The following is a 17,881-nucleotide window of genomic DNA, read 5'->3' as shown; positions in this document are numbered from 1 at the left end:
GTGAAATGATTCCTTTTTTTTAATTTTCTGTTCCACTACAAAATTAAATTCTCCTTTAACGTGTACCTGGATAATTATATGAACGAGACATCAAGTATAGGTAGGTTTAATAGCACATAACACATATAACGTCTGCGCAAGGCATTGAATTGTCCGTACAATAACGATATAAAGAGTGAGACTCTGATTAATGCCTAATTTCTGAGAATTAGTGATATTCTCCAGTTCCTAGTCCGGCGTATGACTCACCCATTGTGCATGACATTACTCCCTATCTCGTCATTAATATGGCGTAACGACGAGGTTGTCGACTGAGTCATCTTCTTCAAGTGGCCGGACATTCTTCCAAATAAAATTTAATTGTGTCATTTTGTCCTAGTAGAATATATCTGACCATCTATTACAGTGAACGGTGTGTCTAAAGACATGATTTTATAGATTTATCAAAAAGAACATCACGATCCACAAATATGTTAGTTTATCCTATCGCAATTGGAATTTATTTTCTTTTTTGTTGAGGTAGTATATCTTCTAGGAAACGAATTCATTTAATGATCAATTGTTACTAAATGTAATTGTGTACTTATCACTAATTTTTGAGACAATTATTGAACAGCTATCTAGGCATTAAACTGATAACATTATTATACACAGATTAATTATTGTTTGTATTTAATTACCAAATACTTATGCAGGATTATCAATAAATTCATCCCCTGCCGAGGTTTAGAGGTTTCAGGTATAAATGTGTTAACTTGTTAGTTGTTTACAATACTGCTATTTTTTAAGTTTTAAACCTTTTTACGCATTGCTACCAACTCAAAATTTTCAAAGTGTAATCGTTTTTGTGGTGACAATTTTTGATTTTGGATAGAAGCGAATTTCGAAAGGATTTTGGTGCAAACCGAAGTCTATCTCTTTTACAAGGTATATTAGATCAAAGGATTTAATCCATTACAAAACGTAATGTATTTCATTCTAAAACTGCGATAAAAATAAGTATTGTTCGTAAATGCTCTCAAGTTGTGACATTTTCCAAAACAATGGTATAATAAATTATTAAAATGCGAGGGAGTTAATCTGTGAATAGTTTACACTTAAATACCAACTATCAGAATCATGCTGGAACTATTCATTAATGCTCTGGCATGAATCCTTAATGACTCGTTCCTGCAGTAGATAGCTTAGACAAGCTCATTCCTAATGAGGCTTAGACAGCAGAGATATATGTTATCAGAACTGACAAGACCGCGGGGGGAAGTAGTTGCGTCATGCCGGTTGAGTGCTCCAGACCTTATCAGGGTCTGAGGCCGAGGTCCACGTCCGCATAACACAGTTCGAGCTAACTGTCCTTTCAGCAGTACAACCAGAAAATCTACTGAAGGATGGCTGAATCTGAAATACAATGATACTGCATAAAGTTAAGACCAGTGGTGTACTAAGGTTTTTCACAAGGGGTGGGGGGTGATCAACGATCTACTTAAATACCAATTGTTGTGAATCATATAAAGTATAAAGAAGTTGGTGGCAAGTGTTGCTATAGCGTGGATTACCTTTTTTATAATATTACTTTCTCTTTTTTCAATTTCAATTTTTTTTTTAACTTGTAACTCTCCTTTGACTACGTTGCGGGTTTTGGAAGTTTATATCAAAATGTCTATTCGTACACAATTCCCGAAAGCATATGGTTGTGTACGAGTACAAACAAAGTGTCTTAAAGGATTGAATGAATCGAAATCTATTTCTGTCAATCCTTAGTTCTTCGACCACCTTGTGCAAGTTGTTGGAAAGTCCAAGGACGGTTTCTGAAGGTTTTAAGTGAAATGTTCTTAAAAATAGAACATAAAACCTGTTCGTTGGACTTATAAATTACTTCAACTTTTCAGAATAACACGTGGCGTTGACGGAAAGTCTTGCATTGAAACGTAGATCAACACGTCAAACAGCTTTAAAAATATGACGACTGAAAAAATTCATCTATACTTCAAATAGATCTAAATCGTTCTTAGTGTTTCCAAAAATGGATTTACATATATCCCCTCTGATGTGTGGGAACGACAGATCCGTGTGTACGAAGTATACTCCCATCAGTTTAAGATAAAAATGATAAGTTTGTGGAAAATTTCAAATGTTTTAATATATTACGTGAGTTTTTTAGTGTAGTTACAAATAATCTTTTATTACAATCCACTAACACTTGAATTTGAAAAATTATCATCCAAGTTTTATACGTGACTGTTGAATTAGAACGCTTTGCACTTGTTAAGATTAACCACATATTATAATACTATACACAGTTAACATTAAGTGACTGATACAAGTGTGTAGAATTATACAATCTGTAGTGAATTATCCTCCATTATTTTGCCTGAATATGAAGAAGAAATAAGACAGTAATATTGTAGCATTGAGGATTTTGTTGACTTGTAAAAAGTTTTGGTTACTTTGTCTCCTCACAGGCTGACATGAGGTACGTGGTAGCATCACAGTAAAAATATGATTGGAAACGAAACGGGCTTATACACTGACAGAGAATTTTCTGTATACAGAGTATACAATTTTAGGTGCGCATACTTAAACATATAATTTAAGCAGCATAATTATTACCTGAGTATCGATACAACTGTTTTCTAAGTATAAAAAATAAATAATTCTGAAAAATCCACCCTTAAATAAAAATTTCTTATTTTTAAATTTTATTGGTTTACAGTGATAAAATTATAGAACACAAAACATGGAGGCTTTAATGTCGATAGTGGGTTTTCTGTATGCCCTGTGTAAGATTTATAGAGCACACAATTTCCATTTACGTAAGTATAAATAAATGATTTAACGTATTACTGAAGTCGAAGGAATACCGTTTTATGGCCGTAAAGAATACATAATTCTTGTAGAAAACCAGCGTTAAAGATTTCACTGATCAGAAAGAACCAAAGATTGCCTCGAGTCATTTAGTTGAGATAAAACAAGAAGGACATAAGACACGGCCTGGTCCGTATCGTTGGCATCGACCAATACCTTGACTGTAGGCTTAGCACTCACTCCGCCGGTGCACAAGACGAACCACCCCCTCGCCCTCGCTATCGCTCCCTCTCTCTCAGCTATAACTTATTGATTTCCTCTCCCCCATCGGTCTCTCTCTCTTCACCTCACCTACGATACGCATTCGCCCATTCACTCACTTGCCTCTCGGCTTCTCGTTCTTAATTTATTAGTAAAACCCCGGTCATATGCGGAGTTGTTACCCGGAGACCCTTATCTGATGTTTACTGATCGGTCATGTTTGCTGTTTACCGTGGCGGATAACACTGCATAGATAACAGCATGTGTGTTTATATTTAGAGTAATGTTTGCTTTGGATAAGTAATGATACAAGTATTTAGTGATAACGATAACGTTTCATTTCCCTGGTTGGTCGTTTCGGTTGTCACCGGTTATTTTAGATCAGTTGCAAGTATTTTGTGAAATATCCAAAATATCAAAAAAGGTTTTGAATAGAAATATCTCAATATTTATTTCTCGAAATAATAGTAACATGTAACATTAGGAGCAACATGAACATAACCGGTAGAAGAGGAATATTTTAATGCAATCCTTCTTTATTTCTGAAATAAAATTCTTTTGTAGTTGTAAAATAATCAGAAGATTAATGCATTAACTAAAATCCCCAATTCGTTACACCCTTTCTTGTACTAGATAGTATGGAATGCTACTTCCCAGTAGTAGTTAAAATGGGAAAAAATTAACTCTTTTTCCCAGTTGTTTCCTGGGTAGACCTCACTGAGCGCCACTCCTCTACACATGGAAATGTCCTAGGAATAGAGAGGATCATAAGTGCAAAGCAGTATAAAACATCTTATTACAGGAAATTAGAATTCCTTCAAGGTTTTTGTCTCATTAAAATCTGAATAAACCTACAATGCTATAAATAAAACATCTAGGGTAAAACAATGACTCGGGAGAACATTGTGTGATTTTAAGAAATGTACATGATAATTTCGATGAACCAAGCAAAATTTATTGATAATGTTAAATTTGAGTGTAATCTTTAATACGGGATTTCGAATAGTTACTGGTAATTGATAATATTAAACATTTCATATGACTAATTCTGTCCAAATGTGTATGGACATCGATGGTAAAGAATAATGTCAAGATAACCTCTGAGAATAAATACGTTAGCCCTTCCTCTTGCGCCTGAAAGTCAAGCAAGTCCAGATTCCAAGTCTCAAATATATATATATATATATATATATATATATATATATATAACTTTAAAGGAGGTTGAGAAAAACGCTGAACTGAATCGATGTTCGCAATGTGTAATTACTTTCTTAAAACCCGTGTGGTGTAGAAGAATATCACAAAACAACATTAATAAGAAAAGCAGTATCCCTTTTCATCTTCTGCTAGCGATTAGAATGTGGGAGGTTAAGGTCATTAAGTTTCTATGATGGATGGAAAGTATCACAAAGGAATTAATTGACTAAAAATCGTATAACTCCGAAAAAGAGTACAATTATCATAAATGTGACCTTCTTTCTGATCTTGTAAGCACCTTCTCTTCCCAGAAAAGCCGCGAATGGGAACTGCAGCAAAGCAATTCTGTATCTGCTAAAATACTGAAATTTGCTCTGATCCCTATATTAAGCAGAAATCATTACATATTTCTACCGGCGCAAGTTTTTTTTTGCATTCGCAGAAGTTTTGCATATATTTATAATCTAGAGATAACGTAAACATATTCATCAGACATAATTACGTAACAGAACCCCAGAAATTTGGAAATAGCGTATTCAGTTTGTGGTGAAGTCCAGATCCTCTTCCCAAACCAAGCAGAGTAAGGGTTAAAAATAATAAAAAAAAGAATATTGGTGGGAGCTAGTACTTACAATACTGATATTTTAACACGTTGAGAAATTAATATGGACACCCTCGGAGAACAAGACAACCAGAATTCGATCCACGTGATCGCACACGATGAAAGGTTCATGTCAATAGTGTCAACACCTGTGTGTGTACCGGGTGTGTGTCTTGGTGTTGTGTGTCTCTTAAACTTTCGTAGCATTAAAATCACAGATACCAACACATTCGCCTCTTCTTCAGATTATGGGGGTTATGTCATCCGTCCTAAGTTACATTTATCGTGCCCTATGATTGATTGTTCACGATGGAACATGCCTCGACATCTGCGTATTATGAGTGCACCTTCGGGGAAAAAGTCTGTCCGAAGACCACTTTTTGCTATTCTAACCGCTTACACCAGGTAGGTACCGAACTTTTAGCCTTTTCTGTAGATCGTGTCGGAACACTTCGTGGGAGAGAATTTCTGTAGATCGTGTCGGAACACTTCGTGGGAGAGAATTTCTGTAGATCGTGTCGGAACACTTCGTGGGAGAGAATTTCTGTAGATCGTGTCGGAACACTTCGTGGGAGAGAATTTCTGTAGATCGTGTCGGAACACTTCGTGGGAGAGAATTTCTGTAGATCGTGTCGGAACACTTCGTGGGAGAGAATTTCCAGCTCGCACATGTTTGAAATTTAAAGAAATTTACTTTAACATCCAATAATTGATTTCTTGTTTGTGCTTACCATTGTATAATATTTTAGTATTTTTCCATAACAGCCAAAACGAATTTGGACGGTGAAAATTTTCTTTATTTCTTGACATTTTTCTCAGAGAATATTAGATTGTTAAAAATTAACCTTTGAAAGATGTGATTATGACTATTAGAGCCCCCAACCTTCATCACTCTCGTGTGCCAGAGTCCAGGGAGCAGCATCTCCCCTAAATCTCCTGATATCCTGCTACCACAATGAGTTGCTATTCCTCATTTTGTAGTGTTTCTTGTTGTGAAGTAGTTTATTCAGACTTGGACGATGTAAACATCCCAACCCCGGATTTCAAGGGAAACAATGTCCACCCCAGTTGTTGACATTTAGCTGTCTCTGAGCTTTCAACCCTCGAGACATGAGTTGCTCCAGCCAACCAATATTTCCCCGCAGCTACTTAGTCAATAATTATTAAGGACCCGACAGATCCTTAAAATATGTCATCCTTTCTTCGTAACTCTAGATAAAAAAGTCCTAGGGACTTTAGGCTTGGTTCAAAATGCCGCCTTCGTCCAAAGAAGAATCCAGTAATTTACTTTTGATATCCAAGTGCCAAAGGGCAGGAAAGTTCAATACTCCGTGAATTTGACACAGTAAAATCTGTAAGACCTTTACTTTAGTTACATTCTGTCTAGTCCTTCTATACTCTGATAAAATGAGTTATTCTGCGCCGTTCCAAGGAAGCACACCCGAGCACAATCGGGGTTCTTCACTCAACACATTTGGAATTAGAGACTCATAACGATCGGGGGACGATTTACACAACCTTTCCAGTGAGGGACTCGAGGTTATGAGAGCACAGATGAGACGCATACTCCACGATCGCGCGTTATAGTATGGCAGGCAGTAGCCACTTCCTTGGACAGTCGAAGTCATCGCCACTATTGCAAGACCGTCAATACAATGATTTGTGTATGTCCCCATTGACATTTATACTCTCACGTCCTTCATTCAAGTTTAATTTTGAAATAAATATTACCAGAAGACGTGTTTTGTATCGTAGACTTGACAAGTTGGTAGATATCGGAGTTGATGTAGTGGAACTGAGCCGTCAGTATTGTTCTAGCATTGATGTGCGATCAGAGCTTATCGCTATAGAGACCGTACACGTATTCACTCATAGAGACTCTAGCTATGTTCTCATTGTGAGAACTGCTTCTATCATTACTGTAATCGTTCCATTTTAATGGGCCTTGCTATCTCCCACGTAGCGTGTAAGATGCATTGTACGTTGTTTAAAATCCCTCACATATTGCTTCTTGGAGAATAGTAATATTTCAAGTGGCTTTGTTAAAATTGTCATGTTCTCTTTTAAGTTTTGAATGCTATTAAACCAAACTGTCTCCTTAAAGAATATATATTCAGTAATGTATTCGTAGTAATTATGTTTATTGTTCAGGAATTGAGTAAAAGGATTCTGTACATTTCACGCATCATATGTACGATTTAAAAAAAGGACCACGCAAAGCCAACAATAGTGATTGCTTGTATCGAAAATCCCTTCTCATTTCTCTAATCATGTTCGGAACTCTTGAACAACTGTTCTCGGCTCAAATAATTTTCTATCTGATGAAAATCCTTATAGCATAGACGATTTATCATTGTGGGTGTACTTTTTGTTAATGATTAAACATTTCATGCTGGATTAAAAAATGAACATATCCACTACCATTTGATGCGAAACAGCAGATGGATAAGTAGCCCAGTGGATTTGTACTCGTCTTTGTCAGCAACAGGTACTACAGAGTTCTGGGGAATGTTTTTGGTTAATATTGTACGTTTTAAATCATTCTTTTTAAAGATTGAAGTTTTTAGATGCGATTTGACCAGCAATGGTGCGGTACTAGTTGTCCGCAGCGGTCGTAGTCGCCATATTGGTGCGGATGATGTGTCGCGGACGCTCTCCACCATGCAACTGAGGGGTGCAGTCGGTGCAGTGAATGTGCAATGTGCATGGTGCAGCTAGACCCCTCCTTGCACCGGGCCTCACTATTGGTCAGCCCCGGCTTCACCTCCATTTTACAATAAACTTTCCCCTACCCTCGCTTGTTACATCCCTCCTCTCTGACTTCCTAGATGCACTTAACGTCCGAGTCAGAATTTCTCCTTCCCTTACTTATGTTTATTTATTTTACGTGGTAAATGTACTGTATATGATCTCACCTACAAATGTAGCAGTTTACGTTTCCACATATTTTCGATCGATTTAATTTTTTTGATTAAATAATTGGAAATAGTGATTTTACCTGTATAAATATAAATTTATATTTTATTTTGTTTTCTTTGGACATAACGACAACAAGGATAAAACATATCCGCCAAAAACATCTTGGGGAGCTTTTACCAAGTTAACCAGAAACGTAATTTGTTTTCATAAAAAGTTGCGTCTATTGAAAGATACGTAAAGAATTGCGGCAGTTACATTATAATTTCGTAGTTGTTATTCTCCATTAAACAACATTTAATAGTACCCTCTTACTATAGTTAATGTAATACAAAATTTTCTTGAGGAGCCAACTGCAAAAGTCGTAAAATATAGTCATCTTGAGTAAAACAAGGATTGAGTAAGACAGATCACTTTATATATGCCCACTTCTTCTGTACAAACTGTATGCAGATATCTAACATATAAAAATGCACCAATACGGTCATTGCTGTGCGAATGTCAACCACTAAGTGATGGTGATATTGCGCTTGAAAAAACAAACAATATAGACGATCTCGTGATCTGGCCTTGTCGGTTTTATCCATTACAATATCTTTACTTTAAGATGTCCCGAGTTCAAATCTGATATTTAATTGAAATAATGGATGAAAGTACTAATGTCTGTTGAGAACCAAATCGTGTAAAATATACGGAAACAACAGAATATCGAAGGATCCAACAACGAGAATCAAAAGGTCAAATGACTACTTTAGCCCCAAAATTAATAGAGGTCCTTGGACGAAGAGGAACCTGTTATCAAGTCTCTAAGATCAATGTATCCAAACGGGAAGATAACACGATTGTAAAAAAAGACTAAAAGAGCCCGTGCTAGTTTTGCAGTGAATGAAGGAAATGTGGATTCCTTTTTGGTTAAGGAGCATTTTCTTGATCATTGTGGTTTCTGATTTTTATATGGAAAAAAACAAGAATGGTAAGACAAGAACCTAAGTACCGGTTTCTCAGGCACTATTCTGCCCGCCCTTAACGTTGTTTCTCGGAAATAGTGAACCGAGCGTTGTGTGGACCCCAGGGCCCGACGTTACCCAACCGCCTGGGGAGGCAGCCCCCAGCCCCCCATACAATGCTAATCAATCTCACTCCTCAGCCTCGGCCCCTCCCCTCGCCCTATTGGTCCTACCCGTAATCCGTCCTCCATTTTATAAAGTAAACCAGTCTCCCCGTGCTCGCTCTCCACTCCACTGCCACTCAAATATTTAATCACTATCCGACATTAGGGCTGGTTAGTGATTTCAAGTACCGCGGGGTCGTGCGGGTAGTTCCCGCATGGTCTGGTCATGGTCTCACACACAAAGTTCACCGCTTCTCTTTCAATGGTGGCCTTCCTAGGTGCATTAATCCCACAATATAAAAACTCATTATGTCAGTTAGCCCTCTCAATTTACCACATTACATCAAATTTTCTTTTTAATTTTTAATGTAATTTCCTCCCTTTTTGCCAATCCGCATTTCTAAAGCAATTGCTGATTTTCATTATTTTTGTGTTGAAAAATAAGCATAAAATACTGTGTGAACCTGATTTTTACTTATATACATTGTTATCGAAAGAGTTTCTATTCAACATTATTTATTTACACGAGTTAGGGATAATCAGTATGAGTAAGATCAAGTATGAAAATGTTTTTTTTTAATTTTTCATAATATACTCCGTGTAATACAGAATATTGGTTTTAAGACATTTACTCATGTAATTTGTTTGCATTTTTGTTTATTTTACAGTTTATTTTATTACCTTCGTGCTTTTCAGACATTTCGAAATAACTACTGCTAAGTCTTCTTCTTTAGTGTAGGCTAGCTGTAAAAGAAAATTTATTTTAACTTAATTTATTAATTAATTCAAATTATTCATGAAGAAACGCAATATTAAAAAGTTTAATGCGATACATTGTGTGTTTGAATGTATTTGTCATTTCCCTCCGAGGGCCGGTTAGGGTACAGTTTATCATTCTTTTTCACAGAGTTTATTAATTCTTTGTTGCATAATTGCACTGAAGTTCCTACTTGAACTCAATAATTAAAAGGAGAAACAGTAAAATAGTAAGTCAAGTCTCTCTCCGAGTCTGAACTGATGAGTCTGGACACATTCCTCCAAACGGAATTCAGAATCTGACTCCTCGATAAGAATGCATTCTACTCTCTCTTCACTTAAGAGTACAGTAAATTTCACTCTGAACTCTTCTCTGTTCTAAGAATTGTGTTTAATACGTCTAGCTGTTGTGTAATAATAATGTTGCGATTAGGTTTTGATTCGTTAAGACAATTCATGATGTAATGGTTAGGGTTTTTTATTTTTCTAATCGCAACCCATGAAGATACTTTTCCCGAAGGTCACACACAAAATAAAAAAGTTGGTTTTGACAATTCGAAGTTTAGTTGTAGGTATATAAAGTAGTATTTAAGGGTATATTATAGTTAGGGCCAGAGAAAAACTGTTCAAAATTAGGAATTTTACAGTGTGTATGTGAGCTATGATTGGAGACAATGACGTAGTTTAAATTACTAGAAAATGATTGTTTATTGACCATAAATCGTTGAAAATATCATTCCCTGAAACTTCATTTCACATCACTACGCATAATGTACAAAAGGACAAATTTTTATCTTCGGTATTTCGGAAGGGAAGCCCTGTTGCAAAATTGACCAATTGTCTATACTCCATCGTAGAGTAAGCTACTCTAACTTTATGCCTTCAGGAAAGCCGTAATCTTGAAGGAGTGTGTCTAAATTTAAATGAAACTAATCTAACTAAAACCATCTTAAGACATTGTCAGTCAAAATGCAATGATATTTTACCAATATTTAAAAATTAATGGAGAAGGCGATCAGTTTGACAAGATTGAATTCAAAATGGTGTTGACAATTTTCAAGACTTATTTCCGGTCTTCACGCGTGGTCAAACTGGACTCTCGAACTTTGTCCCCAAATATTACACCATTACATATAGCGTCGGTCAGTGTTGTCTGTGGTAAAACAATACTATCAGTGGCTACACGAAACCTTTTTTTACAATCCAAGGTTCTTTACTTTTTAATAGGACGAGGTATAAAGAATATCTAGATGTACCTGAGCAGTCAGTAAATGGTACTATGCTGTAGGCAGGTTCATGTAAGAAACATTGTATTGTTCTTGTTGTGTTTGTCGTGTAACAATCATTATCAGTGTAACATTTTTGTAATTTTCCATTAGTTAATGGACCGTCTGACATGTGTGCCCAATGATATACGTAAACGCTTTGATTTTCAGTGTTAGTACCTTTACGTCTCTTCCAGGTCTTGGGGGAACGTTTTATACTTAGTCAAATACATGTGACTAGATGCACAGTTACGTCACAAAACGTCACTGACGCGTCACATTAGAACGTGACTGCCGTCACAAAACTTAACAATCAAGACATCGGCTGTTATCGGGTAGTGCGACTGAACGTCGATTTTAAACAAAAATTTTATCTTCTTATGTATCTTCAGTTTCATTTTATTAAGAATTTTATTGTGAAGAGCCATCATTAATTAGGTTACAAACTGTATCACCGGTCGACGTCGGTTCCAGCCAGTGGAAATTCCGATATTTTCTTGTACTTCATTTTGTACCTACTTGGGGAGAGGATGTGGGATGAGGAGGAGGAGGAGCTGAAATTAAGATATCCTTGTCCTGTTGTGAAGGATGTCTTATCAATATTAATATATTTTCACTTCCAAGAGTGACTAAAAAAAATAGTTTTGTTGTAAATCATAACATGATTTACGTGAATAAAAACACTATTAAGCCGTATATACTTTCAGTTTTGATCTATCTAGCCGGAAGTGGCTGTTTGAAATCTAGTAATTCTTTACACTCCAGGGTCCGAAAGCCTGTATTTAATAAGCACACAACTTGAATGTTTTTGAAATCGATAGAGGAATTACTATTTTTTTAGAAAGAATCCTACCCTCAGTCGCATTAGGTTTGGAGATTGAAATTCCACTTCTAGTGGAGCTAGGTTGGTTTTTAAGTGATTAGTGGACGATGATTTAACATTTATTTACGTTTTGACATTGGCGGTAGGTTTTATGTGTGAAAGCTAAGAAACATATAATGTGAGAAAAGCTAATATTTCCTATTTTTAACCTTTTTTAATAGCCCCCTTCTCGCCATTTTTTTCTCAACCAAAACTAGGCCGGTTATGACTAAGAAACATTATTTTTTTGGTTTCATTAAAACTAGGTTGCACAATGCAATGTAGATCTCTCGGCTCTCGTTTCTTGTTTTAAATTAAGAGAGTTAAGGTAAAACAATGAGGATTTGAGTTAACAATTATATGTTGTCTATTTAAGAACCTTACACACGTTTCCTAAAAAGAAAAAGTAAAAACTAAAAAAGCTACTGTGCAGGAAAACGTCCTTGTGCTCTTATTGTATGTATGTATATAAAAATAATAACGTGTGTTTGAGTTTTCATGTTTATATTTCTTAAAGTAGTGCTACACGTGTATTTTTGATGATGGCAAAAAAGTTGCTTATTCGGTGCTTATAGGAATGCTATTCAACATCTCATTAGTCTATTCCAGCAAGTTGGCGGGCCGTCTCTACAGAGAAATATAAACTATACTTGATACTGATGGGATCAATCAAAACAGTTTAGTTGTTCTATAGCAGGAGTATGACACACCTATGTATAATCGGGTAGTTCTGATATCGTTAGCAATAGATTATGATATTAATTACATCATCGTTGTCTTACCCAAAAGACAGCTTGCTTACCTGTTTTATCCGTATAAACAAGGAGAACAATATTTTTAAACTTATTTTTGACTTTGTAGAAAATTTTGGGAAGTTTTATAATTTTTTTCGAAAATTGTTTCTAAGAGACGTAAAATACTGAATTATGATGAACAATTATATTAACACATGAGTAGCCTAATGCCCAAAACGGATGTCTGCATGCTCGATTTTCATTACATTGTTTGCTGGCCTTCTGCTGGCCAAACATTCATATTGTCGTACGTGACCAGTGGACGAGCAAGGATCTCTGAGAGGTGTTTATGGTTACACTGTGTGAGCTCGTGTTTTGGTTATTATAGCGTGGTTTATGAATGGCGGGGGGTGAACGCACTACAAGAATGTCGTATAGGCTCGCTTGGCTTCCAGGCTCCTAACATCTCTCTCTCTCCTTCTATTCCTCTCCTCACTCACTCTCTCGCTCTCTCTCTAACTCTTCCCTCCAGGCCGACTCCTTTACAGAGCCACCGCACCGCACCGTTCAGAATGCCCGCCGTTTATACCCACATTCCAGCGCCACCAGACCCGGCCCGGCCGCCCGACCATCTTTAGCACATGTATTTGTAGCACACACAACTTATAGCTGCTCATTGTCATCGGTATTAACTTCTTCGGTACCATGTCCGGCAGAGGAGCCACCGGTATTCTCATCTGGCCTTTGATAATGTTATATTCCAGCCAGTGATGGGTATACATGGCGGTTCGGTATTGTTATATGACAGTATACTCAAGCTAGATGGAATATTGGAGCTAGATAGGTGTAATATGACATGGTATACAACAGTATACAAAAGCTAGTGATGTGTTGTCTTATAACATGGTACATAGCAGCTAGTAGGGGTTTAAGGGCTACAAAAAAGTGTATTCTGATTTGTGCTCTCAGTTTTGACTTTTCCACTTTACTTTCCTAGTGTTTCCACTTTTCCATGGCCCATTCATTCATTAGTTCCCGAGTTAACCTCTCACCGGTTTACTTCATTACATTAAGCATTGCACCTCAATATACTGTAGTTGCCATATGTCAACAGGTTTTGATGTTTTTAATTACACCTTAGGTTATTAATGAATTACGTAGCACGTTTAAAGTTGTTATTTTGTATTTGAATGGAATCATTTACACATTATTTCTCTTTAAGGATGTAGAATTAAATTTAAAGGTGTGTTAATTAATACGTTTTAAAATTGTTTCTTTAGAAAGGTCACAGACAGTTATTACTTGAGTAATTTACTTTAATCATAAGTACGTTTGTCTCTGAATAATACGAAGAAAAACTAAAAAAAAGTAGCGGTTAGGTAATCATACGTTCAAACTCAGACGTACATATCGTTGTTGCAGCTTCAAAATAATATTACTATAGTGTTCAAGAATTAAAATTGAGTTTATCTTCTTCATTAGTAGATAAAAATGTCTAAAAGTCATTATGAAAATAATATATACAGTACATTAAAATTTATTCATCAAGTATATAGATTAAAAACCCTGTAATAACACACTCTTCCAATTCTGTGTTTGCTGGACAGCTCAACGCTACCGTGTTAAAACTTAGGGTTTTTTATTGATATGCAACAAAAGTATTTTTATCATGTAGGCTACATACGCATTAATACTACATATATTTTATAGACTGCATTAATAGAACGCACTAAATGTGTGGATTAGTTACGCTAAGATTGTAGTACATACACTAGATTGTACATTAGTTTATCCGCCAATTAAAACTATCGATCTTTCAAGGGGTGTTATTACGCCTTACTGGGTAATTCATTCACATCTGTGATATGTTTTTATTTTTTACATCTCGTTAGTTGATATCTATACAACCTAAATGGATGATAGATACCTTTAACAAAATTACTCACGAGATTATCTTCCCGAGACAATTGTCTGCAGACGATGTAGAAATGCTAGTATTTGACTGCAAACTGTTTGATCTCGTTAGAAACCACCAGGCACATTACTGGCCTTTTATTATTTTTTAAGAAGTGCGTTCGCTAGCTTAAAATAGTTACAATTGTCATAGAGTTTTTAGGTCCCATTATTAAAATATTTCATTATCGGAGTGCAGAAAACAAAATATTTTGAAAACAGTAACATTTATTACAAGGTGATAAAGTGCAAAACCTAGGCAGTCTATTGCTCAGTGCGAGGAATTATTTCATATTTATAATATGCTACTCCTAGTGATTACAAATAATAGCTTCATATCTAAGTAAATATACCCCTAAATTTGGATTCAGCACCAAATAAAGATGAAATACAACGTATAAGATGTAGATATAACGTGGTACTTCTATATGGGGAGTGAATATAGCGGTAACATAAATGTTCATATCAACACATTTATTTAATTTTTGCTTTTTTCTTTGGAAACCCAAATGGAAAAGCATTTTTCTAATACTCATAGCAGTTTGGACTGCTATCATTTAACATGACAAAATTTGTTATTCGTACCACCCGCAAGTAAATGACGCTCCTTCGAATCTTCGCTGCAGTATACGTAATACACAGTGCACCATTTTCATAAACAGTCTTAGTGAAAAAGTGACCAGAATTAGGGGTTTGCTAATGATTTGAGGTTAAAACCCTACGTACATTCCAAATTCCATATTTGTCGGGAAGTGCCGAAAATTTATGTTAGCCAATAATCAAAGGTCAGAATTCACCCTACTTTCAAGAAGGGTAGAGTCGGACAGTTTTATATCGGATTGAGAGACTTCAATCAAATGATTCGGTTATTGTAGAACGCCTGAAAATCATTTACACTGGTGTAGGGTGGTGCAAGTTACAGCTCTTAGACAAACATTTTTATTTTTCTAAGTTGTATTTTCCTGGTTATTCGCCGGTTCATACTAATTAAACTGTAAATGTGAGCATTGTGATTACGTAAATTAGTTTAAATGTAAGCTACACAAACAGAGCAATTATTAGTTCTCTGAAATGTGTAAGCATTAAATATCATCAGTAATTGTTATTCCAGTTGACAATAAAAGCATCGAGGTTATATGCTCCGGGTAAAAATATTTACAGGCGTTGTTGTTATGTTTTATGAATTTTGTGTTAACGTTATCAAATATTCGATTATTTCTTTTGTGCCCAACCATCGACGCGATTCTGACTCCTGTTGATTGCCTTTAGAAACGGAAGGCGCTCTAGCAGAGCGCCCCTGGGGACTGTCAGAGATTTATAATGTTTGATATTACGACGTTACATATTTTATATACAGGGTGTTACGCCAGAGGATATGATAGTAGACACAAAAAATAAAAAAAGTTTATATGAACATATACTGCGCTTAGTGTCTGTCTGTCCATATGTATTTTCTATGAAAAAAAATTAATATCTCAGAACTCGTTGGAGCAAATAATATGAAACTTGGTATGTATGTTAAGGTAATAAATGAGATAAACCAAAAACGTAATACCTATTATCACTTTCCACGTTTAAATGGCAGCATTTTTAAATGATCAAAATTGAACATCCAAAACAGTTTTAACCTTACATAAACATTCGCAAGAATAACTATTTTTTGCCAATTTATATCTAAAACTAACGATACCAAGTTTGTTTAAATAGGTTGGGATATAAAATAACGACATCAATTTTAGTTGGTCAGTGTTGATATGTTCTTACATGTGGGAAGTACATTCTTGGGTCCAAGTCATAATTGTTTTTTTTATTTATTAGTCCTTGCATCATAATCAACTGTTTTCTATTCAATAATCTAACATTATCAACAATTTCCTTAACAATAGTATTAAATATTGTTTCATTGCATGGTTAATTATTCTTTTTTTAAATTTGGCTATTATTGACTTTCACTGCCAATATTCATTCCATTACATTAGTAATTATGTGAACGGTGACTACGTACAGCAATGAGAAGCTAATATATTATGTTTAACATTCGATGCTGCTTGGGAAAAACAGTGCTGAATGCAAACCTACAAGAACAAAACACGTCATCCTCTCCTAACTTATAATTAATATAAATACTGTACAATATTCATACCCATCTGACGTTTACCCGTGAATCTGTTACACAATTATCAAAATGAAAACTAAATGTCTATACATTTTTGTGTAGCGAACATATTGTTTATTACTATCCATTTCTTTACATAAATAATGTTAATAAATTATGAGTATTAAGAAATATTAACATTCCAAAACCGATGCCACACCTTAAGAGCTGGTGGCGATTTAGGGTTTAGTGCCATAACAACAATGTTAAACTTCAATCAATTTACGTCCTTATTGTTGGTGTATAGATATGGGACACACCTCATTTTAAATATTAAACTAATACGAACCCAAACGCTTTGTGTTTAGTTTCTTGTAGTGTGTACTGTTTGTATGTGTTAAGAATAACATTCATACGGTCTGTGGTATTTTCCTGAACTGATTTGAGACAACTCTTACAATTCTTATGTTAATTTGTGGCTATGGATGTATAATTTAAAATTCCAATCAAAATCTAGTGTGACGCGCAAACTTCAGTTTAGATGTAGCAAGAGTTTACTTTGTACCGAGCTTCTACGCAATGAAGTAATTTCTACAATGTTTTATTATTCAGACATTTTATAGATCAATATAACGTACATCATAAAATCCTTTATATGTTTGGAGTTTGTGTTTTGTAATTGTGTGGAAATAAACCCTAACTAATTTATCATCGTACTTTGGTTGCCACAATACTGTTTCAGTTCTTGCCTATCCCAGACTCCACAGTTTGTGACTGCCCATGTATACTGAATATTTTTATAGGAATAGAGAATTTTGTTTAGTTTTAAACACATGTTACACATATTCCCTTCAAAATTGCAAACTACTCATCATAATTCAGTTTATATCAAAGCCATTCAAATCCAAGGTTTTTATATGTTTTTCGTTGATTTTGATCCAACAATGAAGTAATTTTTTAGTTTGTATTATTGCTGTGTGCAGACATTCAAACATTTTTTTGTAAAACGATTTTACTAACAATGCAAATATGATTGATTGAAACTTTTTTTTATATTTTTGACATGCATACGTGTAGTTAATAATAAACGAGCTAATCTAGAACACTTTCCCCCTCATTTCGATCCCGCCAAAAATGACGAACCCAAAATATATGAAGCTGTCTACGAGCCAATTGTAATGATACTTCATTTTAAGACATTTATATTTCTCAGATTCAACAAGGGTCGTATTGAATGATGTTCCTCTACTAATTCTATCCTCGAATAAACCTCAAACATACTATTCACTTTAAACTGTACACGTTTTTGTACATATTTCTTTTGGGTT

The 17,881-nt window shown here is 35.2% G+C and overlaps 1 protein-coding gene across 9 annotated transcripts in view; it reads left to right on the top strand.

The window, feature by feature from the left end:
• The window catches only part of LOC124360274 (insulin-like growth factor 2 mRNA-binding protein 1), an 86,760-nt gene that overhangs the window by 8,293 nt on the left and 60,586 nt on the right, over positions 1 to 17,881 (top strand). The gene's annotated exons all lie outside the window — the stretch shown is intronic.

Source organism: Homalodisca vitripennis, chromosome 4 (assembly GCF_021130785.1).
Source record: "Homalodisca vitripennis isolate AUS2020 chromosome 4, UT_GWSS_2.1, whole genome shotgun sequence".
NCBI lineage: Eukaryota > Metazoa > Arthropoda > Insecta > Hemiptera > Cicadellidae > Homalodisca > Homalodisca vitripennis.
This window is presented reverse-complemented; position numbering and strand designations above follow the sequence as displayed.